We start from the raw sequence: 25,561 nt of genomic DNA, 5'->3' as shown, positions 1-25,561 counted from the left end.
GTTTGCAAATTATTAGAACATTTCTTTCAGGTCAAATCAAGTTTAAAATTTGCATTTTCTGCCAAATCGTGTCACGTTTTCTAACCTTTATTTTTATGGAAAACAAGGCCGACAAGTCACAGCCGCTCCCCGCACTCGCTGGAATATGTTTTACATTTAGAGAAAATCATGGGAACAAAGGAGAAAAGAAACAGAACAGAAACTGCAGATACATCAGCCAGCGTCCAGGGGCACGGGAGACCCCAGAGGCAGAAATCTGGACTCTAGTCAGGAACCTGGACCGTGAGGCTTATAAATGGAACCAGGGCTGGGGTTATAGGAAAGGGGGCTCTGCTCACCAGTGAAATGGTTAATTATACATTCCCCGGAGGCCTAAGGCTATGAAGGGATTCATTTTACTTTCCTGGAGGTTAAGGGAGGTGAAAGGGTCAATCGCAAATCATCCATTGTGATTTCATCTTCAGGGTGCCCCCTTTTAAATGGGATCCCTAGGCAACTGCTCTGTTCGCCTGCCCAAAGGTATTCCAGAAACTGAGAACAGGAGGCAGGGGGGAAGGGGGTGACCTGAGCAGATTGAGGGGTCTGTGCATACAACGGATCGGCAAATACAAGACGAGGTGCTGGAGGAAGGATAAATGCACGACTGACCATGCCGGATGTGATCCTTCCTTGTGGGACATCTTGAGTGAATGTTTCTTGGGTGAAGGTTGGGACTTGAGGATGCAATAGGTTGACTGTGCATGTCACAGCCAGGTGAGCACTTTGCCGCAGGGCCTCATAGGGTGAATCTGATAACCCAACACCCCGACTGTCAGACACCGGGAAACACATGAAGCTCCGTCTGGTCTCCTGCCAAGTCCAAAGCATCAAGAAGATCTTGGCAGGATCTCGGCTTCAGGCTCAGAAGGTTCCGATTTCTGGTGGGGAGAAGGGGGAGGCGCAGCTGCCAAAACCACAGAAAGCACAGGAATGTCACGTTACTTACAGCGGAAGATGAAGAGCCGAGCTCAGATATTCTGTATGGAGGAGATGTGGCTACAGAGACCCAATTGTGTCCGGTCACTCATAGCCCCATCTCATGTGGGCTGACTGCGAGACATGTTGCATCAAGATATGCCAGACCCATCAAAATGGCACCATGACATTGAGGTGAATGGGTCTGAGCTGCAATACCATACATGTCCATGGACAGGAGTTTGGCGCTATTTCTGGACGGCAGCCACAGTAGGACATTTTATGAATTTTGGTTCTCATTTTGATGATGTCTGAGGTTGGTGACAATACGAGGAAGGGTATTATTGCACCATTTCATGTCCGGGGGTGTTGTGTGGGTAACCGAAGGCCGCACTTTACATCATTGACAGTGATAGAAAGTTAAGTGCGCCGTGCCATTTGTCCAGGTTGTCGGAGCGGAGGTCTCCTGGCGTATAATCAGCATCGCGGCGTGGAGCGCGGCTCCGGCGCTCATGTAAATGGTGTCAGTTTGAGTAGTTGTCCCCTTGCTACAATGCATCATATCGAGCGTTGACGTATATGAATGTGAAGGGAGACGGGGACCAGCGATTACATAATGAATGAGGGGGCGCAGGTCACATGGTGCGCGGCACGGGGCAGCCCAGCCATAAGGTGGAGGTCGCACAAATTTACCTTTATGAGAAGCGACAGATGCATAATGACAAATCAGGGGAAATAAAAGATAAATGAGGCTCAGGACCGCTCCGGGGAAAGAAAGAGCGAGCGCCGCAACTTTATGAAAAAATCTGTGTAAATTATATCTGCCAAGCGAAAGGAACGCGGAGAGATCGGGTCTGAACATAGATATGTAAAGCGCAAGAGCGAAAGATCGTGATAAATATATATATATACACAGTATACAGCAAAGCCACGGGAGGTTAGGGGACAAGAGACGGAGAAACGAACATTGCAAGAAAGAAAAGTAATATGGTCGTAGATTAGGATAATACCGCAGTAATGGAGTGATAGAGAATACATAGTAATAATAGTAATAAAGAAAAGTAATATGGTTGTAGATTAGGATAATACCGCAGTAATAGAGTAATAGAGAATACATAGTAATAATAGTAATGAAGAAAAGTAATATGGTCGTAGATTAGGATAATACCGTAGTAACGGAGTAATAGAGAATACATAGTAATAATAGTAATAAAGAAAAGTAATATGGTCATAGATTAGGATAATACCGCAGTAACGGAGTAATAGAGAATACATAGTAATAATAGTAATAAAGAAAAGTAATATGGTCGTAGATTAGGATAATACCGCAGTAATGGAGTAATAGGGAATACATAGTAATAATAGTAATGGAGAAAAGTAATATGGTCGTAGATTAGGATAATACCGCAGTAACGGAGTAATAGAGAATACATAGTAATAATAGTAATGGAGAAAAGTAATATGAAAAATTAGAGAAGCCTCACCGTGTGATGAATAAGGTGGCAGCTATTTCATTAGCTCGCTTGGATCCTGATCCATTGACCATTGGCAAACTCACAGAGGAAAAAGAAATGAAAGGATCCATACAGGGTGGATTCTTTAAAAATGTATCTGATTTTTATTCCATCATGTTAAAAAAGTGTAAGGACATCCAAACATTAAAAAAAATGTCAATTCTGACGCGTTTCTGGCCGGAGCACTTAGTCATAGAATATCCTATAACTAAGGGCTTCGGCCAGAAACGCGTCAGATGGGCTTTTTTTAATATTTGGATGTCCTTACACTTTTTTAACATGATGGAATAAAAGTAATATGGTCGTAGATTAGGACAATACCGCAGTAACGGAGTAAAAGAGAATACATAGTAATAATAGTAATGAAGAAAAGTAATATGGTCGTAGATTAGGATAATACCGCAGTAATGGAGTAATAGAGAATACATAGTAATGGAGAAAAGTAATATGGTTGTAGATTAGGATAATACCGCAGTAATGGCGTAATAGAGAACACATAGTAATAATAGTAATGAAGAAAAGTAATATGGTCGTAGATTAGGATAATACCGCAGTAATGGAGTAATAGAGAATACATAGCAATAATAGTAATGGAGAAAAGTAATATGGTCGTAGATTAGGATAATACCACAGTAACGGAGTAATAGAGAATACATAGTAATAATAGTAATGAAGAAAAGTAATATGGTCGTAGATTAGGATAATACCGCAGTAACGGAGTAAAAGAGAATACATAGTAATAATAGTAATGAAGAAAAGTAATATGGTCGTAGATTAGGATAATACCGCAGTAACGGAGTAAAAGAGAATACATAGTAATAATAGTAATGAAGAAAAGTAATATGGTCATAGATTAGGATAATACAGCAGTAACGGAGTAATAGAGAATACATAGCAATAATAGTAATAAAGAAAAGTAATATGGTCGTAGATTAGGATAATACCGCAGTAACGGAGTAATAGAGAATACATAGTAATAATAGTAATGGAGAAAAGTAATATGGTCGTAGATTAGGATAATACCGCAGCAATGGAGTAATAGAGAATACATAGTAATAATAGTAATGGAGAAATGTAATATGGTCGTAGATTAGGATAATATCGCAGTAATGGAGTAATAGAGAATACATAGTAATAATAGTAATGGAGAAAAGTAATATGGTCGTAGATTAGGATAATACCACAGTAACGGAGTAATAGAGAATACATAGTAATAATAGTAATGGAGAAAAGTAATATGGTCATAGATTAGGATAATACCGCAGTACTGGAGTAATAGAGAATACATAGTAATAATAGTAATGGAGAAAAGTAATATGGTCGTAGATTAGGATAATACCGCAGTAACGGAGTAATAGAGAATACATAGTAATAATAGTAATGAAGAAAAGTAATATGGTCGTAGATTAGGATAATACCGCAGTAACGGAGTAAAAGAGAATACATAGTAATAATAGTAATGAAGAAAAGTAATATGGTCATAGATTAGGATAATACAGCAGTAACGGAGTAATAGAGAATACATAGTAATAATAGTAATGGAGAAATGTAATATGGTCGTAGATTAGGATAATATCGCAGTAATGGAGTAATAGAGAATACATAGTAATAATAGTAATGGAGAAAAGTAATATGGTCGTAGATTAGGATAATACCGCAGTAACGGAGTAATAGAGAATACATAGTAATAATAGTAATGGAGAAAAGTAATATGGTCATAGATTAGGATAATACCGCAGTACTGGAGTAATAGAGAATACATAGTAATAATAGTAATGGAGAAAAGTAATATGGTCGTAGATTAGGATAATACCGCAGTAATGGAGTAATTGAGAATACATGGTAATAATAGTAATGGAGAAAAGTAATATAAAAAATTGGAGAAGCCTCACCGTGTGATGAATAAGGTGGCAGCTATTTCATTAGCTCGCTTGGATCCTGATCCATTGACCATTGGCAAACTCACAGAGGAAAAAGAAATGAAAGGATCCATACAGGGTGGATTCTTTAAAAATGTATCTGATTTTTATTCCATCATGTTAAAAAAGTGTAAGGACATCCAAACATTAAAAAAAATGTCCATTCTGACGCGTTTCTGGCCGGAGCACTTAGTCATAGAATATCCTATAACTAAGGGCTTCGGCCAGAAACGCGTCAGATGGGCTTTTTTTAATATTTGGATGTCCTTACACTTTTTTAACATGATGGAATAAAAGTAATATGGTCGTAGATTAGGATAATACCGCAGTAACGGAGTAATAGAGAATACATAGTAATAATAGTAATGAAGAAAAGTAATATGGTCGTAGATTAGGATAATACCGCAGTAATGGAGTAATAGAGAATACATAGTAATGGAGAAAAGTAATATGGTTGTAGATTAGGATAATACCGCAGTAATGGCGTAATAGAGAACACATAGTAATAATAGTAATGAAGAAAAGTAATATGGTCGTAGATTAGGATAATACCGCAGTAACGGAGTAATAGAGAATACATAGTAATAATAGTAATGGAGAAAAGTAATATGGTCGTAGATTAGGATAATACCGCAGTAACGGAGTAATAGAGAATACATAGTAATAATAGTAATAGAGAAAAGTAATATGGTCGTAGATTAGGATAATACCGCAGTAATGGAGTGATAGAGAATACATAGTAATAATAGTAATGAAGAAAAGTAATATGGTCGTAGATTAGGATAATACCGCAGTAACGGAGTAATAGAGAATACATAGTAATAATAGTAATGAAGAAAAGTAATATGGTCATAGATTAGGATAATACAGCAGTAACGGAGTAATAGAGAATACATAGCAATAATAGTAATAAAGAAAAGTAATATGGTCGTAGATTAGGATAATACCGCAATAGCGGAGTAATAGAGAATACATAGTAATAATAGTAATGGAGAAAAGTAATATGCTCGTAGATTAGGATAATACCGCAGTAACAGAGTAATAGAGAATACATAGTAATAATAGTAATGGAGAAAAGTAATATGGTCGTAGATTAGGATAATACCGCAGTAACGGAGTAATAGAGAATACATAGTAATAATAGTAATGGAGAAAAGTAATATGGTCATAGATTAGGATAATACCGTAGTAATGGAGTAATAGAGAATACATAGTAATAACAGTAATGGAGAAAAGTAATATGGTCGTAGATTAGGATAATACCGCAGTAATGGAGTAATAGGGAATACATAGTAATAATAGTAATGGAGAAAAGTAATATGGTCGTAGATTAGGATAATACCGTAGTAATGGAGTAATAGAGAATACATAGTAATAACAGTAATGGAGAAAAGTAATATGCTCGTAGATTAGGATAATACCGCAGTAATGGAGTAATAGGGAATACATAGTAATAACAGTAATGGAGAAAAGTAATATGCTCGTAGATTAGGATAATACCGCAGTAATGGAGTAATAGGGAATACATAGTAATAATAGTAATGGAGAAAAGTAATATGCTCGTAGATTAGGATAATACCGCAGTAATGGAGTAATAGGGAATACATAGTAATAATAGTAATGGAGAAAAGTAATATGGTCGTAGATTAGGATAATACCGTAGTAATGGAGTAATAGAGAATACATAGTAATAACAGTAATGGAGAAAAGTAATATGCTCGTAGATTAGGATAATACCGCAGTAATGGAGTAATAGGGAATACATAGTAATAACAGTAATGGAGAAAAGTAATATGCTCGTAGATTAGGATAATACCGCAGTAACGGAGTAATAGAGAATACATAGTAATAATAGTAATGGAGAAAAGTAATATGGTCATAGATTAGGATAATACCGTAGTAATGGAGTAATAGAGAATACATAGTAATAACAGTAATGGAGAAAAGTAATATGCTCGTAGATTAGGATAATACCGCAGTAATGGAGTAATAGGGAATACATAGTAATAATAGTAATGGAGAAAAGTAATATGGTCGTAGATTAGGATAATACCGCAGTAACGGAGTAATAGAGAATACATAGTAATAATAGTAATGGAGAAAAGTAATATGGTCATAGATTAGGATAATACCGTAGTAATGGAGTAATAGAGAATACATAGTAATAACAGTAATGGAGAAAAGTAATATGGTCGTAGATTAGGATAATACCGCAGTAATGGAGTAATAGAGAATACATAGTAATAATAGTAATGGAGAAAAGTAATATGAAAAATTGGAGAAGCCTCACCGTGTGATGAATAAGGTGGCAGCTATTTCATTAGCTCGCTTGGATCCTGATCCATTGACCATTGGCAAACTCACAAAGGAAAAATAAATGAAAGGATCCATACAGGGTGGATTCTTTAAAAATGTATCTGATTTTTATTCCATCATGTTAAAAAAGTGTAAGGACATCCAAACATTAAAAAAAATGTCCATTCTGACGCGTTTCTGGCTGGAGCACTTAGTCATAGAATATCCTATAACTAAGGGCTTCAGCCAGAAACGCGTCAGATGGGCTTTTTTTAATATTTGGATGTCCTTACACTTTTTTAACATGATGGAATAAAAGTAATATGGTCGTAGATTAGGATAATACCGCAGTAACGGAGTAATAGAGAATACATAGTAATAATAGTAATGAAGAAAAGTAATATGGTCGTAGATTAGGATAATACCGCAGTAATGGAGTAATAGAGAATACATAGTAATAATAGTAATGGAGAAAAGTAATATGGTCGTAGATTAGGATAATACCGCAGTAAAAAAGTAATAAAGAATACATAGTAATAATAATAAAAAAAGAAAAGAAAGAGCAATACAGCGACATAAGGAAACAGTAACAATGTAGTAACGCTGATGCAGTAATCGTGAAACTGACAATATTCTGTATCTCTGACAGTGACATAACAATGTAGCAGCACAGACCCGCGGCCCCGATTCATCCTCGTCTTTGCGGTTTTCCTCTGCAGTATAAGTGGAGCTAATAGTGACTTGTTTGCGCCTTTGTTGAGTAACCAGGACTCGGTTCCATCGGCTTCGTTCTTTTCGTTTGGTGTTTTGTCCTTAGCTTTCCTTATCCGGTTGTTGTAACCTGATGTTAGTCCCCTTGTTCTCCAGAATGATAATGGAGCACCAATCTGTCTTCTTTTATTTTTCTGCAGTTGAAGGATAACGTGTGACCTTTAAAAGGATCATGCGACCTTTTGTTCTAAAAAGGCACAAAAACATCAAAGACAAAAAAGAAAAAGCATCTTTCTTTAATTTTGGGCAAAATTCAATAACCCCTCTGCACCATTTTGTAGAATTTGGTGCAAAATCAGCAACAAATATCACAAAACAAAAATGAAAAGTCGCTGAAAGTTGTGTGATGAGGCAGTAACAGCGAGACGCCAAGATGGCCACATAGTAATAATAATAATATTCTTTATTAATATAGCGCCAACATATTCCGCAGCGCTTTACAATTCAGAGGTTCATATTCAATAGTCATAAGTAACATAGCTAAAGATAATACAATTAAAGCGAAAATAATGACAACCCTGCTGGTAAGAGCTTACAATCTACAATGAGGTGGGGGTGACACAAAGGACAGGGGATTATTTACAAGGATGGTCCAGCCATCTTGAGGGGATGAGGGATAGATAAAGGCTGCATGAGCTCATCACCAGCCAGTATCTGTAGTGCTTTTTGGTTCGGTGGAGACTGATGTTTGGAGAAATAAGGGATGGGCTATAAGAATATAAAAGGACTTTGATTAGGGAACGTAATAAGCCGCCCTAAACAGGTGTGTTTTTAGGGAGCGCCTAAAACTGTGTAAGTTGTGGTTCATCCTAATTTCTTGGGGTAGAGCATTCCAAAAAATAGGTGCAGCTCTGGAGAAGTCTTGGAGCCGGGAGTGGGAGGTACGGATTAGTGCAGATGTTAGTCGAAAGTCGCTTGCGGAGCGTAGAGAACGGGTAGGCCGATAAACAGAGATGAGGGAAGAGATGTAGGGGGGTGCCACACTGTGGAGAGCTTTGTGGGTGAAAACAAGCAATTTAAATTGGATCCTATAATTCATGTGCAGCCAGTGCAATGACTGGCCTACAGCGGAAGCGTCTGAATAACGATTAGCCTGATAGATGACCCTGGCTGCTGCATTAAGGATGGACTGGAGGGGGGAAAGTCGAGTGAGGGGGAGGCCAATTAATAGAAAGTTACAATAGTCAAGGCGGGAGTGGATCAGGGCGACAGTGAGGGTTTTTGTTGTTTCCATTGTGAGAAAGGGGCAGATTCTAGAGATGTTCTTCAGGTGAAAGCGACAAGAGCGGGCAAGAGATTGTATATGGAAGGTGAAGGAGAGATTGGTGTCAAACACAATGCCCAGAGAACGCGCCTGCTGGCTCGGCATTATTGTGGTGCCACACACGGAGAGGAAGATGTCAGATTTAGGGAGATGAGTAGACGGCGGGAGCAGAAGAAGTTCAGTTTTGGAAAGGTTGAGTTTCAGGTAGAGAGCGGACATGATGTTAGAAACTGCGGCCAGACAGTCACTGGTGTTCTGTAGTACAGCGGGGGTAAGGTCAGGGGATGAGGTGTATAGTTCTGATGGTCTGTCCAATTGGGGCTGTGTAGAGAGAGAAGAGAAGAGGGCCAAGGGCTGAACCCTGAGGAACCCCAATAGTGAGAGGAAGGGGGGAAGAAGTGGAACCAGGGAACTATACACTGAAAGAGTGGTCAGAAAGATAGGAGGTGAACGCGGAGAGAGCAGTGTCCTTTATGCCGATTGAGTGGAGCGTAGAGAGTAGGAGATGGTGGTCAACGGTGTCGAAAGCTGCAGAGAGGTCAAGAAGAGCAGAGAGCAGTCACCGTTACGTTTTGCTGTCAGAAGGTCATTGGTTACTTTGATGAGTGCTGTTTCTGTAGAATGTAGGGGGCGGAAGCCGGACTGTGATGGGTCTAGAAGAGAGTGAGTGGAGAGGTAACTGGTAAGGCGGGAGTAGACCAGGCGCTCCAAGAGTTTAGAGATGAAGGGAAGATTGGAGAATGGTCTGTAGTTGTTTGTGCAGGAAGGGTCAAGGAAGGGCTTTTTTAATAAGGGAGTAATGATGGAGTGTTTGAAGGAGGAGGGGAAGATACCAGAAGAGAGGGAGAGGTTGAAGATTTTAGTTAGGTAAGTAGTGATGACTGAAGAAAGAGACTGGAGTAGATGTGAGGGTATGAGGTCAGTGGTGCATGTAGTGGGATGAGAAGAGAGGATCCTGGAGACTTCGTCTTCTGTGACTGGTTCAAATGTGGAGAGTGATCCAGAGGGAATGTGGGGAGGGATGGGAGTCACGGCACTTGGTGGCTGGGAGCTGATTTCCTGACGGATGGTGTCTATTTTCTCTGTGAAGTAGGAGGCCAAGTCCTCAGCACAAATGTCCGTGATGGGGGCCTGCGCTTTAGGACTGAGGAGGGAGTGAAAGCTGTCGAAGAGTTTTTTGGGGTTGTTGGATAGTGAGGAGATCAGGGTGGTGAAGTAGGTCTGTTTGGCGAGGTGAAGGGCAGAGTTATATGTTTTTAACATAAATTTATAGTGGATAAAGTTTTCTAGCGCGCGAGTTTTCCTCCATAGGCCTTCGGCACTTCTAGAGCATCGCTGGAGAAATCGGGTTTGCGGTGTGAGCCAGGGCTGTTTTACTCTGTGTTTAGATTTTCTGAGGTTGAGAGGCGCTACTTGGTCCAGCGTGCTTCCGAGAGTGTCATTGTAGTGGTTTACAGCCAGATCAGGACAGGAAAAAGAGGAGATTGGGGACAGTGATGAGTGAAGGGAGTCTGTAAGTGTATGAGGGTTAATGGCTTGTAGATTTCTGAATGTGTGATAGGTAGGAGTGTGCTGGGGCGGGTGAGGATTTGTGAGCGTGAAGGTGAGAATGTTATGTTCAGAGAGGGGAAGAGGGGAGTTATCTAGGTAGGGGATTGAACAAAGCCGGACAAAGACCAGATTAAGGGTGTTTCCATCTTTGTGTGTCTCAGAGGTTGAAAGCTGTGAGAGGCCAAGAGAAGTGGTTAAAGATAGAAGCTGGGATGCGGATGAGGAGGTGGGGCTGTTTATGGGGATCTTGAAGTCTCCCAGGATAAGGGTTGTTAAATCTGAGGACATGAAGTGCTGCAGCCAGGCAGAAAAATGGTCAAGGAACTGGGCGGGTGAGCCTGGGGGACGGTATACGACCGCTACTCTGAGAGAGAGGGGTTGGAAGAGCCTGATGGTGTGGACCTCAAAAGAAGGAAATGAGAGTGATGGAACTGGGGGGACGACTTGGAAGGTGCATTATGGGGACAGGAGTATGCCGACTCCACCACCAAGTCTGTTCGCAGGTCTCGGGCAATGGGAAAAATGCAAGCCGCAGTGAGAAATAGAGGCAGGGGAGACAGTGTCACAATCCTGGATCCAGGTTTCAGTGAGGGTCAGCAGATTGAGAGAGTTGGTCAGAAAGTAATTGTGCAGGAAAGAAAGCTTGCTGCAAACAGACCGTGGATTCCACAGTGCAGAATTGAAGGAGGGAGATGAAGGAGTACAGCTGATGTTAATAAGGTTAGCAGGGTTTCGATGTGAGGTGGGGGAGGGGTTGAGGTTGGTGGAGGGTGGACCGGGGTTAGGAGAGATATCCCCTGAAATGATAATAGTAATACTGACAGTAATAATGACATAGTAATACTGACGGCGATGGACACTGGCCGCATAGTAATCAGTGACACAATGACACAGTAACCGGTGAGGTCTCCATGGGGTGGAGAGGATACAACCTCTTTCTGACTCCAATAATATAAGACATTCATCTGAGACCCCCAAGATCACTAGAACGAGGGTCCTGATCCCCGTCTTCCTCACTCCTCTGGAGCGCCATCCATCAATGGCCTTTCGGGTTGTCACTTTGCTTTCCCCCATGTGGAGGCTGCAGAGGATTTATAGATTTCACGGTGGTGACCTCTAATATTATAATAATATAATTATCTCCAATGTGATAAAGTTTATTCATCCCTCATTGGATGTCATTAATATTCACTTATTTATTCCATTACCGCTCTCGCCATTAACGCTTCACACACCTGGGAATAAATGACGCTGATGTCAGAGTGGATTTAGTTTTAGTGCCCCGGAACGACGTGGTGCTCATCCCCCGTCACATCGTGTCATCGCACCAAATATTCTGATGGATGAAATCTGGCGCCCAGCTCCATTTCCTGATCATTAATCATAAGTTTCGCCGTCATTGATTCCTCACCTGAAATATGGGAAAAGTTGTGTTTCTCGAGTCATGGCCTCTTAGGCTCCAGCATCCGACTCCTCGCGGAGAAGAAATCCAATACTGCAGATGGCGGCTGGGTAATGGCGCTGGTCCTGGGCCGGGTCTTTTATTAGCGAGTACCTGCTCAATGGTCTCTGTGGATGACCCTCACTACATTATGGACTGGTAGTAATCTTTCTTTTATTACTGGGAACCACTTAAAGGAAAAGTCCACTTATATCCAGAGTCCCCTGTGTCATATAGTTTATACGGGCGCCTCTGTGCACTCTGTAACGTCTCTGTAGTCACTGGAGGCTTCTGCACTATAACAATCAGTTGCTCTAACCCCCTGAAAACTATTTTCCTGCATCAAGACGAACATTCGAGTCCATGATTGGGCGACTTCACCATAGTTCACACAGTCATGTGACAGCTAAGATCCTCCTGTAGCACCGGGAGAAGGGTCCCTGGGAGATAAAAAAAAAAGTGCTCCAGGGATAATTTTGGAAGAAGTAACATAAGGGGCACTGTTCAGCTATTGGCGCATTCCTTCTATATTGAACATCGGGGCAGTCGGCGCACAACCTTGTAGGAGAGGCAGCAGATACAGCAAACAGGAGAAAACAGCAGAGTCCGGAAGAGCAGAAGTTGAATGGCCAAGTGGAAGCTGAGCCAGCTGAGGATTAAGATGTCCTCTTTACCCACACCTAGCCTTGCTGTGAATGTTTTCCTGACAGGATTCATCAACTGATAACACAGGCAGCACAAGTCCTGTATCAATGGCTGAGTATCCAGTACAGGAAACACCAGAGAAAAGACAAGAGCACAGTCAACTGGTAAAGAGGGTGAGACCTGAAAGTATCTGGAGAGAACCTGGTGTACTGACTGCAAGACTAACCTGAAAGTATATAGAGAGCACCTGGTGTACTGACTGCAAGACTAACCTGAAAGTATATAGAGAACACCTGGTGTACTGACTGCAAGACTAACCTGAAAGTATATAGAGAACACCTGGTGTACTGACTGCAAGACTAACCTGAAAGTATCTGGAGAGCACCTGGTGTACTGACTGAGAGACTAACCTGAAAGTATATAGAGAACACCTGGTGTACTGACTGTAAGACTAACCTGAAAGTATATAGAGAACACCTGGTGTACTGACTGCAAGACTAACCTGAAAGTATATAGAGAACACCTGGTGTACTGACTGCAAGACTAACCTGAAAGTATATAGAGAGCACCTGGTGTACTGACTGCAAGACTAACCTGAAAGTATATAGAGAACACCTGGTGTACTGACTGCAAGACTAACCCGAAAGTATATAGAGAGCACTTGGTGTACTGACAGCAAGACTAACCTGAAAGTATATAGAGAACACCTGGTGTACTGACTGCAAGACTAACCTGAAAGTATCTGGAGAGCACCTGGTGTACTGACTGAGAGACTAACCTGAAAGTATATAGAAAACACCTGTTGTACTGACAGCAAGACTAACCTGAAAGTATATAGAGAGCACCTGGTGTACTGACTGCAAGACTAACCTGAAAGTATCTAGAGAACACCTGATGTACTGACTGCAAGACTAAACTGAAAGTATATAGAGAGCACCTGGTGTACTGACTGCAAGGCTAACCTGAAAGTATCTGGAGAGCACCTGATGGACTGACTGCAAGACTAACCTGAAAGTATATAGAGAACATCTGGTGTACTGACTGCAAGACTAACCTGAAAGTATATAGAGAACACCTGGTGTACTGACTGCAAGACTAACCTGAAAGTATATAGAGAACACCTGGTGTACTGATTGCATCACTAACCTGAAAGTATCTGGAGAGCACCTGGTGTACTGACTGAGAGACTAACCTGAAAGTATATAGAAAACACCTGTTGTACTGACAGCAAGACTAACCTGAAAGTATATAGAGAGCACTTGGTGTACTGACTGCAAGATTAACCTGAAAGTATATAGAGAGGACCTGGTGTACTGACTGCAAGACTAACCTGAAAGTATATAGAGAACACCTGGCGTACTGACTGCAAGACCAACCCGAAAGTATATAGAGAGCACCTGGTGTATTGACTGCAAGACTAACCTGAAAGTATATGGAGAGCACCTGGTGTACTGACTGCAAGACTAACCTGAAAGTATCTAGAGAGCACCTGGTGTACTGACTGCAAGACTAACCTGAAAGTATCTGGAGATCAACTGGTGTACTGACTGCAAGACTAACCTGAAAGCATATAGAGAACACCTGGTGTACTGACAGCAAGACTAACCTGAAAGTATCTGGAGAGCACCTGGTGTACTGACTGTAAGACTAACCTGAAAGTATCCAGAGAACACCTGGTGTACTGACTGCAAGACTAACCTGAAAGTATATAGAGAATACCTGGTGTACTGACTGCAAGACTTACCTGAAAGTATATAGAGAACACCTGGTGTACTGACTGCAAGACTAACCTGAAAGTATCTGGAGAGCACCTGGTGTACTGACTGCAAGACTAACCTGAAAGTATCTAAAGAGCACATGGTGTACTGACTGCAAGACTAACCTGAAAGTATCTGGAGATCACCTGGTGTACTGACTGCAAGACTGACCTGAAAGTATATAGAGAACACCTGGTGTACTGACTGCAAGACTAACCTGAAAGTATATAGAGAACACCTGGTGTCCTGACTGCAAGACTAACCTGAAAGTATCTGGAGAGCACCTGGTGTACTGACTGCAAGACTAACCTGAAAGTATCTAGAGAGCACCTGGTGTACTGACTGCAAGACTAACCTGAAAGTATCTGGAGATCACCTGGTGTACTGACTGCAAGACTAACCTGAAAGCATATAGAGAACACCTGGTGTACTGACAGCAAGACTAACCTGAAAGTATCTGGAGAGCACCTGGTGTACTGACTGTAAGACTAACCTGAAAGTATCCAGAGAACACCTGGTGTACTGACTGCAAGACTAACCTGAAAGTATATAGAGAATACCTGGTGTACTGACTGCAAGACTAACCTGAAAGTATATAGAGAACACCTGGTGTACTGACTGCAAGACTAACCTGAAAGTATCTGGAGAGCACCTGGTGTACTGACTGCAAGACTAACCTGAAAGTATCTAGAGAGCACATGGTGTACTGACTGCAAGACTAACCTGAAAGTATCTGGAGATCACCTGGTGTACTGACTGCAAGACTAACCTGAAAGTATATAGAGAACACCTGGTGTACTGACTGCAAGACTAACCTGAAGGTATCTGGAGAGCACCTGGTGTACTGACTGTAAGACTAACCTGAAAGTATCCAGAAGAACACCTGGTGTACTGACTGCAAGAATAACCCGAAAGTATAGAGAGCACCTGATGTACTGACTGCAAGACTAACCTGAAAGTATCTAGCGAACACCTGGTGTGCTGACTGTAAGACTAACCTGAAAGTATATAGAGAGCACCTGGTGTACTGACTGCAAGACTAACCTGAAAGTATCTAGAGAGCACCTGGTGTACTGACTACAAGACTAACCTGAAAGTATACAGAGAGAACCTGGTGTACTGACTGTAAGACTAACCCGAAAGTATATAGAGAGCACCTGGTGTACTGACTGTAAGACTAACCTGAAAGTATCTAGAGAACACCTGGTGTACTGACTGCAAGACTAACCTGAAGGTATCTAGAGAGCACCTGGTGTACTGACTGCAAGACTAACCTGAAAGTACTTAGAGAACACCTGGTGTACTGACTGCAAGACTAACCTGAAAGTATATAGAGAACACCTGGTGTACTGACTGCAAGACTAACCTGAAAGTATCTAGAGAATACCTGGTGTACTGACTGCAAGACTAACCTGAAAGTATATAGAGAACACCTGGTGTATTGACTGCAAGACTAACCTGAAAGTATATAGAGAGCACCTGGTGTACTGACTACAAAACTAACCTGAAAGAATCTAGAGAACACCTGGTGTACTGACTGCAAGACTAACCCAAAAGTATCTATAGAGCACCTGGTGTACTGACTGTAAGACTAACCTGAAAGTATCTGGAGAGCACCTGGTGTACTGACTACAAAACTAACCTGAAAGAATCTAGAGAGCATCTGGTGTACTGACTGCAAGACTAACCTGAAAGTATCTAGAGAGCATCTGGTGTACTGACTGTAAGACTAACCTGAAAGTATCTAGAGAACACCTGGTGTACTGACTGCAAGACTAACCTGAAAGTATCTAGAGAGCACCTGGTGTACTGACTGCAAGACTAACCTGAAAGTATCTAGAGAACACCTGGTGTACTGACTGCAAGACTAACGTGAAAGTATATAGAGAACACCTGGTGTACTGACTGCAAGACTAACCTGAAAGTATATAGAGAGCACCTGGTGTACTGACTGCAAGACTAACCTGAAAGAATCTAGAGAACACCTGGTGTACTGACTGCAAGACTAACCTGAAAGTATCTAGAGAGCACCTGGTGTACTGACTGCAAGACTAACCTGAAAGTATATAGAGAGCACCTGGTGTATTGACTGCAAGACTAACCTGAAAGTATATAGAGAGCACCTGTTGTACTGACTGCAAGACTAACCTGAAAGTATCTAGAGAGCACCTGGTGTACTGACTGCAAGACTAACCTGAAAGTATATAGAGAGCACCTGATGTACTGACTGCAAGACTAACCTGAAAGTATCTAGAGAGCACCTGGTGTACTGACTGCAAGACTAATCTGAAAAAATCTAGAGAACACCTGGTGTACTGACTGCAAGACTAACCTGAAAGTATCTAGAGAACACCTGGTGTACTGACTGCAAGACTAACCTGAAATTATATAGAGATCACCTGGTGTACTGACTGTAAGACTAACCTGAAAGTATATAGAGAACACCTGGTGTACTGACTGCAAGACTAACCTGAAAGTATATAGAGAGCACCTGGTGTACTGACTGCAAGACTAACCTGAAAGTATATAGAGAACACCTGGTGTACTGACTGCAAGACTAACCTGAAAGTATATAGAGAACACCTGGTGTACTGACTGCAAGACCAACCTGAAAGAATCTGGAGAGCACCTGGTGTACTGACTGCAAGACTAACCTGAAAGTATCTAGAGAACACCTGGTGTACTGACTGACAGACGAATCTGAAAGTATATAGAGAGCACCTGGTGTACTGACTGCAAGACTAACCTGAAAGTATATAGAGAACACCTGGTGTACTGACTGCAAGACTAACCTGAAAGTATATAGAGAGCACCTGGTGTACTGACTGCAAGACTAACCTGAAAGTATATAGAGAGCACCTGGTGTACTGACTGCAAGACTAACCTGAAAGTATCCAGAGAACACCTGGTGTACTGACTGCAAGACCAACCTGAAAGTATCCAGAGAGCACCTGGTGTACTGACTGCAAGACTAACCTGAAAGTATGTAGAGAACACCTGGTGTACTGACTGCAAGACTAACCTGAAAGTATCCAGAGAACACCTGGTGTACTGACTGCAAGACTAACCTGAAAGTATCCAGAGAGCACCTGGTGTACTGACTGCAAGACTAACCTGAAAGTATATAGAGAGCACCTGGTGTACTGACTGCAAGACTAACCTGAAAGTATATAGAGAGCACCTGATGTACTGACTGCAAGACTAACCTTAAAGTATCCAGAGAACACCTGGTGTACTGACTGCAAGACTAACCTGAAAGTATCCAGAGAACACCTGGTGTACTGACTGCAAGACTAACCTGAAAGTATACAGAGAACACCTGGTGTACTGACTGCAAGACTAACCTGAAAGTATCCAGAGAACACCTGGTGGACTGACTGCAAGACTAACCTGAAAGTATCTAGAGAACACCTGGTGTACTGACTGCAAAACTAACTTGAAAGTATATAGAGAACACCTGGTGTACTGACTGCAAGACTAACCTGAAAGTATCCAGAGAACACCTGGTGTACTGACTGCAAGACTAACCTGAAAATATATAGAGAGCACCTGGTGTACTGACTGCAAGACTAACCTGAAAGTATCCAGAGAACACCTGGTGTACTGACTGCAAGACTAACCTTAAAGTATATAGAGAGCACCTGATGGACTGACTGCAAGACTAACCTGAAAGTATATAGAGAGCACCTGGTGTACTGACTGCAAGACTAACCTGAAAGTATATAGAGAGCACCTGGTGTACTGACTGCAAGACTAACCTGAAAGTATCTAGAGAGCACCTGGTGTACTGACTGCAAGACTAACCTTAAAGTATCTAGAGAGCACCTGGTGTACTGACAGCAAGACTAACCTGAAAGTATATAGAGAGCACCTGGTGTACTGACTGCAAGACTAACCTGAAAGTATATAGAGAGCACCTGGTGTACTGACTGCAAGACTAACCTGAAAGTATCCAGAGAACACCTGGTGTACTGACTGCAAGACTAACCTGAAAGTATCCAGAGAACACCTGGTGTACTGACTGCAAGACTAACCCGAAATTATCCAGAGAACACCTCGTGTACTGACTGCAAGACTAATCTGAAAGTATCTAGAGAACACCTGGTGTACTGACTGCAAGACTAACCTGAAAGTATCTAGAGAGCACCTGATGTACTGACTGCAAGACTAACCTCAAAGTATCCAGAGAACACCTGGTGTACTGACCGCAAGACTAACCTGAAAGTATCCAGAGAACACCTGGTGTACTGACTGCAAGACTAACCTGAAAGTATACAGAGAACACCTGGTGTACTGACTGCAAGACTAACCTGAAAGTATCCAGAGAACACCTGGTGTACTGACTGCAAGACTATCCTGAAAGTATCTAGAGAACACCTGGTGTACTGACTGCAAGACTAACCTGAAAGTATCTAGAGAACTCCTGATGTACTGACTGCAAGACTAACCTGAAAGTATCCAGAGAACACCTGGTGTACTGACTGCAAGACTAACCCAAAAGTATCTATAGAGCACCTGGTGTACTGACTGTAAGACTAACCTGAAAGTATCTGGAGAGCACCTGGTGTACTGACTACAAAACTAACCTGAAAGAATCTAGAGAGCATCTGGTGTACTGACTGCAAGACTAACCTGAAAGTATCTAGAGAGCATCTGGTGTACTGACTGTAAGACTAACCTGAAAGTATCTAGAGAACACCTGGTGTACTGACTGCAAGACTAACCTGAAAGTATATAGAGAGCACCTGGTGTACTGACTGCAAGACTAACCTGAAAGAATCTAGAGAACACCTGGTGTACTGACTGCAAGACTAACCTGAAAGTATCTAGAGAGCACCTGGTGTACTGACTGCAAGACTAACCTGAAAGTATATAGAGAGCACCTGGTGTATTGACTGCAAGACTAACCTGAAAGTATATAGAGAGCACCTGTTGTACTGACTGCAAGACTAACCTGAAAGTATCTAGAGAGCACCTGGTGTACTGACTGCAAGACTAACCTGAAAGTATATAGAGAGCACCTGATGTACTGACTGCAAGACTAACCTGAAAGTATCTAGAGAGCACCTGGTGTACTGACTGCAAGACTAATCTGAAAAAATCTAGAGAACACCTGGTGTACTGACTGCAAGACTAACCTGAAAGTATCTAGAGAACACCTGGTGTACTGACTGCAAGACTAACCTGAAATTATATAGAGATCACCTGGTGTACTGACTGCAAGACTAACCTGAAAGTATCCAGAGAACACCTGGTGTACTGACTGCAAGACTAACCTGAAAGTATCTAGAGAACACCTGGTGTACTGACTGCAAGACTAACCTGAAAGTATCTAGAGAACTCCTGATGTACTGACTGCAAGACTAACCTGAAAGTATCCAGAGAACACCTGGTGTACTGACTGCAAGACTAACCCAAAAGTATCTATAGAGCACCTGGTGTACTGACTGTAAGACTAACCTGAAAGTATCTGGAGAGCACCTGGTGTACTGACTACAAAACTAACCTGAAAGAATCTAGAGAGCATCTGGTGTACTGACTGCAAGACTAACCTGAAAGTATCTAGAGAGCATCTGGTGTACTGACTGTAAGACTAACCTGAAAGTATCTAGAGAACACCTGGTGTACTGACTGCAAGACTAACCTGAAAGTATATAGAGAGCACCTGGTGTACTGACTGCAAGACTAACCTGAAAGAATCTAGAGAACACCTGGTGTACTGACTGCAAGACTAACCTGAAAGTATATAGAGAGCACCTGGTGTATTGACTGCAAGACTAACCTGAAAGTATATAGAGAGCACCTGTTGTACTGACTGCAAGACTAACCTGAAAGTATCTAGAGAGCACCTGGTGTACTGACTGCAAGACTAACCTGAAAGTATATAGAGAGCACCTGATGTACTGACTGCAAGACTAACCTGAAAGTATCTAGAGAGCACCTGGTGTACTGACTGCAAGACTAATCTGAAAAAATCTAGAGAACACCTGGTGTACTGACTGCAAGACTAACCTGAAAGTATCTAGAGAACACCTGGTGTACTGACTGCAAGACTAACCTGAAATTATATAGAGATCACCTGGTGTACTGACTGTAAGACTAACCTGAAAGTATATAGAGAACACCTGGTGTACTGACTGCAAGACTAACCTGAAAGTATATAGAGAGCACCTGGTGTACTGACTGCAAGACTAACCTGAAAGTATATAGAGAACACCTGGTGTACTGACTGCAAGACTAACCTGAAAGTATATAGAGAACACCTGGTGTACTGACTGCAAGACCAACCTGAAAGAATCTGGAGAGCACCTGGTGTACTGACTGCAAGACTAACCTGAAAGTATCTAGAGAACACCTGGTGTACTGACTGACAGACGAATCTGAAAGTATATAGAGAGCACCTGGTGTACTGACTGCAAGACTAACCTGAAAGTATATAGAGAACACCTGGTGTACTGACTGCAAGACTAACCTGAAAATATATAGAGAGCACCTGGTGTACTGACTGCAAGACTAACCTGAAAGTATATAGAGAGCACCTGGTGTACTGACTGCAAGATTAACCTGAAAGTATCCAGAGAACACCTGGTGTACTGACTGCAAGACCAACCTGAAAGTATCCAGAGAGCACCTGGTGTACTGACTGCAAGACTAACCTGAAAGTATCTAGAGAACACCTGGTGTACTGACTGCAAGACTAACCTGAAAGTATCCAGAGAACACCTGGTGTACTGACTGCAAGACTAACCTGAAAGTATCCAGAGAGCACCTGGTGTACTGACTGCAAGACTAACCTGAAAGTATATAGAGAGCACCTGGTGTACTGACTGCAAGACTAACCTGAAAGTATATAGAGAGCACCTGATGTACTGACTGCAAGACTAACCTTAAAGTATCCAGAGAACACCTGGTGTACTGACTGCAAGACTAACCTGAAAGTATCCAGAGAACACCTGGTGTACTGACTGCAAGACTAACCTGAAAGTATACAGAGAACACCTGGTGTACTGACTGCAAGACTAACCTGAAAGTATCCAGAGAACACCTGGTGGACTGACTGCAAGACTAACCTGAAAGTATCTAGAGAACACCTGGTGTACCGACTGCAAAACTAACCTGAAAGTATATAGAGAACTCCTGGTGTACTGACTGCAAGACTAACCTGAAAGTATCCAGAGAACACCTGGTGTACTGACTGAAAGACTAACCTGAAAATATATAGAGAGCACCTGGTGTACTGACTGCAAGACTAACCTGAAAGTATCCAGAGAACACCTGGTGTACTGACTGCAAGACTAACCTTAAAGTATATAGAGAGCACCTGATGGACTGACTACAAGACTAACCTGAAAGTATATAGAGAGCACCTGGTGTACTGACTGCAAGACTAACCTGAAAGTATATAGAGAGCACCTGGTGTACTGACTGCAAGACTAACCTGAAAGTATCTAGAGAGCACCTGGTGTACTGACTGCAAGACTAACCTTAAAGTATCTAGAGAGCACCTGGTGTACTGACAGCAAGACTAACCTGAAAGTATATAGAGAGCACCTGGTGTACTGACTGCAAGACTAACCTGAAAATATATAGAGAGCACCTGGTGTACTGACTGCAAGACTAACCTGAAAGTATATAGAGAGCACCTGGTGTACTGACTGCAAGATTAACCTGAAAGTATCCAGAGAACACCTGGTGTACTGACTGCAAGACCAACCTGAAAGTATCCAGAGAGCACCTGGTGTACTGACTGCAAGACTAACCTGAAAGTATCTAGAGAACACCTGGTGTACTGACTGCAAGACTAACCTGAAAGTATCCAGAGAACACCTGGTGTACTGACTGCAAGACTAACCTGAAAGTATCCAGAGAGCACCTGGTGTACTGACTGCAAGACTAACCTGAAAGTATATAGAGAGCACCTGGTGTACTGACTGCAAGACTAACCTGAAAGTATATAGAGAGCACCTGATGTACTGACTGCAAGACTAACCTTAAAGTATCCAGAGAACACCTGGTGTACTGACTGCAAGACTAACCTGAAAGTATCCAGAGAACACCTGGTGTACTGACTGCAAGACTAACCTGAAAGTATACAGAGAACACCTGGTGTACTGACTGCAAGACTAACCTGAAAGTATCCAGAGAACACCTGGTGGACTGACTGCAAGACTAACCTGAAAGTATCTAGAGAACACCTGGTGTACCGACTGCAAAACTAACCTGAAAGTATATAGAGAACTCCTGGTGTACTGACTGCAAGACTAACCTGAAAGTATCCAGAGAACACCTGGTGTACTGACTGAAAGACTAACCTGAAAATATATAGAGAGCACCTGGTGTACTGACTGCAAGACTAACCTGAAAGTATCCAGAGAACACCTGGTGTACTGACTGCAAGACTAACCTTAAAGTATATAGAGAGCACCTGATGGACTGACTACAAGACTAACCTGAAAGTATATAGAGAGCACCTGGTGTACTGACTGCAAGACTAACCTGAAAGTATATAGAGAGCACCTGGTGTACTGACTGCAAGACTAACCTGAAAGTATCTAGAGAGCACCTGGTGTACTGACTGCAAGACTAACCTTAAAGTATCTAGAGAGCACCTGGTGTACTGACAGCAAGACTAACCTGAAAGTATATAGAGAGCACCTGGTGTACTGACTGCAAGACTAACCTGAAAGTATATAGAGAGCACCTGGTGTACTGACTGCAAGACTAACCTGAAAGTATCCAGAGAACACCTGGTGTACTGACTGCAAGACTAACCTGAAAGTATCCAGAGAACACCTGGTGGACTGACTGCAAGACTAACCTGAAATTATCCAGAGAACACCTCGTGTACTGACTGCAAGACTAATCTGAAAGTATCTAGAGAACACCTGGTGTACTGACTGCAAGACTAACCTGAAAGTATCTAGAGAGCACCTGATGTACTGACTGCAAGACTAACCTGAAAGTATCCAGAGAACACCTGGTGTACTGACCGCAAGACTAACCTGAAAGTATCCAGAGAACACCTGGTGTACTGACTGCAAGACTAACCTGAAAGTATACAGAGAACACCTGGTGTACTGACTGCAAGACTAACCTGAAAGTATCCAGAGAACACCTGGTGTACTGACTGCAAGACTAACCTGAAAGTACCTAGAGAACACCTGGTGTACTGACTGCAAGACTAACCTGAAAGTATCTAGAGAACTCCTGATGTACTGACTGCAACACTAACCTGAAAGTATCCAGAGAACACCTAGTGTACTGACTGCAAGACTAACCTGAAAATATATAGAGAGCACCTGGTGTACTGACTGCAAGACTAACCTGAAAGTATCCAGAGAACACCTGGTGTACTGACTGCAAAACTAACCTGAAAGTATATAGAGAACTCCTGGTGTACTGACTGCAAAACTAACCTGAAAGTATCCAGAGAACACCTGGTGTACTGACTGCAAGACTAACCTGAAAGTATCCAGAGAACACCTGGTGTACTGACTGCAAGACTAACCTGAAATTATCCAGAGAACACCTCGTGTACTGACTGCAAGACTAATCTGAAAGTATCTAGAGAACACCTGGTGTACTGACTGCAAGACTAACCTGAAAGTATCTAGAGAGCACCTGATGTACTGACTGCAAGACTAACCTGAAAGTATCCAGAGAACACCTGGTGTACTGACCGCAAGTCTAACCTGAAAGTATCCAGAGAACACCTGGTGTACTGACTGCAAGACTAACCTGAAAGTATACAGAGAACACCTGGTGTACTGACTGCAAGACTAACCTGAAAGTATCCAGAGAACACCTGGTGTACTGACTGCAAGACTAACCTGAAAGTATCTAGAGAACACCTGGTGTACTGACTGCAAGACTAACCTGAAAGTATCTAGAGAACTCCTGATGTACTGACTGCAAGACTAACCTGAAAGTATCCAGAGAACACCTAGTGTACTGACTGCAAGACTAACCTGAAAATATATAGAGAGCACCTGGTGTACTGACTGCAAGACTAACCTGAAAGTATCCAGAGAACACCTGGTGTACTGACTGCAAAACTAACCTGAAAGTATATAGAGAACTCCTGGTGTACTGACTGCAAAACTAACCTGAAAGTATATAGAGAACTCCTGGTGTACTGACTGCAAGACTAACCTGAAAGTATCCAGAGAACACCTGGTGTACTGACTGCAAGACTAACCTGAAAATATATAGAGAGCACCTGGTGTACTGACTGCAAGACTAACCTGAAAGTATCCAGAGAACACCTGGTGTACTGACTGCAAGACTAACCTGAAAGTATATAGAGAGCACCTGATGGACTGACTGCAAGACTAACCTGAAAGTATATAGAGAACACCTGGTGTACTGACTGCAAGACTAACCTGAAAGTATATAGAGAGCACCTGGTGTACTGACTGCAAGACTAACCTGAAAGTATATAGAGAGCACCTGGTGTACTGACTGCAAGACTAACCTGAAAGTATATAGAGAGCACCTGGTGTACTGACTGCAAGACTAACCTGAAAGTATCTAGAGAGCACCTGGTGTACTGACTGCAAGACTAACCTGAAAGTATCTAGAGAGCACCAGGTGTACTGACAGCAAGACTAACCTGAAAGTATATAGAGAGCACCTGGTGTACTGACTGCAAGACTAACCTGAAAGTATATAGAGAGCACCTGGTGTACTGACTGCAAGACTAACCTGAAATTATCCAGAGAACACCTGGTGTACTGACTGCAAGACTAACCTGAAAGTATCCAGAGAACACCTGGTGTACTGACTGCAAGACTAACCTGAAAGTATCTAGAGAACACCTGGTGTACTGACTGCAAGACTAACCTGAAAGTATCCAGAGAACACCTCGTGTACTGACTGCAAGACTAATCTGAAAGTATTTAGAGAACAACTGGTGTACTGACTGCAAGACTAACCTGAAAGTATCTAGAGAGCACCTGATGTACTGACTGCAAGACTAACCTGAAAGTATCCAGAGAACACCTGGTGTACTGACCGCAAGACTAACCTGAAAGTATCCAGAGAACACCTGGTGTACTGACTGCAAGACTAACCTGAAAGTATACAGAGAACACCTGGTGTACTGACTGCAAGACTAACCTGAAAGTATCCAGAAAACACCTGGTGTACTGACTGCAAGACTAACCTGAAAGTATCTAGAGAACACATGGTGTACTGACTGCAAGACTAACCTGAAAGTATCTAGAGAACTCCTGATGTACTGACTGCAAGACTAACCTGAAAGTATCCAGAGAACACCTGGTGTACTGACTGCAAGACTAACCTGAAAGTATATAGAGAGCACCTGGTGTACTGACTGCAAGACTAACCTGAAAGTATCCAGAGAACACCTGGTGTACTGACTGCAAGACTAACCTGAATGTATATAGAGAGCACCTGATGGACTGACTGCAAGACTAACCTGAAAGTAT

Source organism: Phyllobates terribilis, unplaced genomic scaffold (assembly GCF_046119375.1).
Source record: "Phyllobates terribilis strain yellow unplaced genomic scaffold, ASM4611937v1 Scaffold_7__3_contigs__length_470593459, whole genome shotgun sequence".
NCBI lineage: Eukaryota > Metazoa > Chordata > Amphibia > Anura > Dendrobatidae > Phyllobates > Phyllobates terribilis.
The sequence above is the reverse complement of the archived record's forward strand: the minus strand, read 5'-3'. Positions refer to the sequence as shown.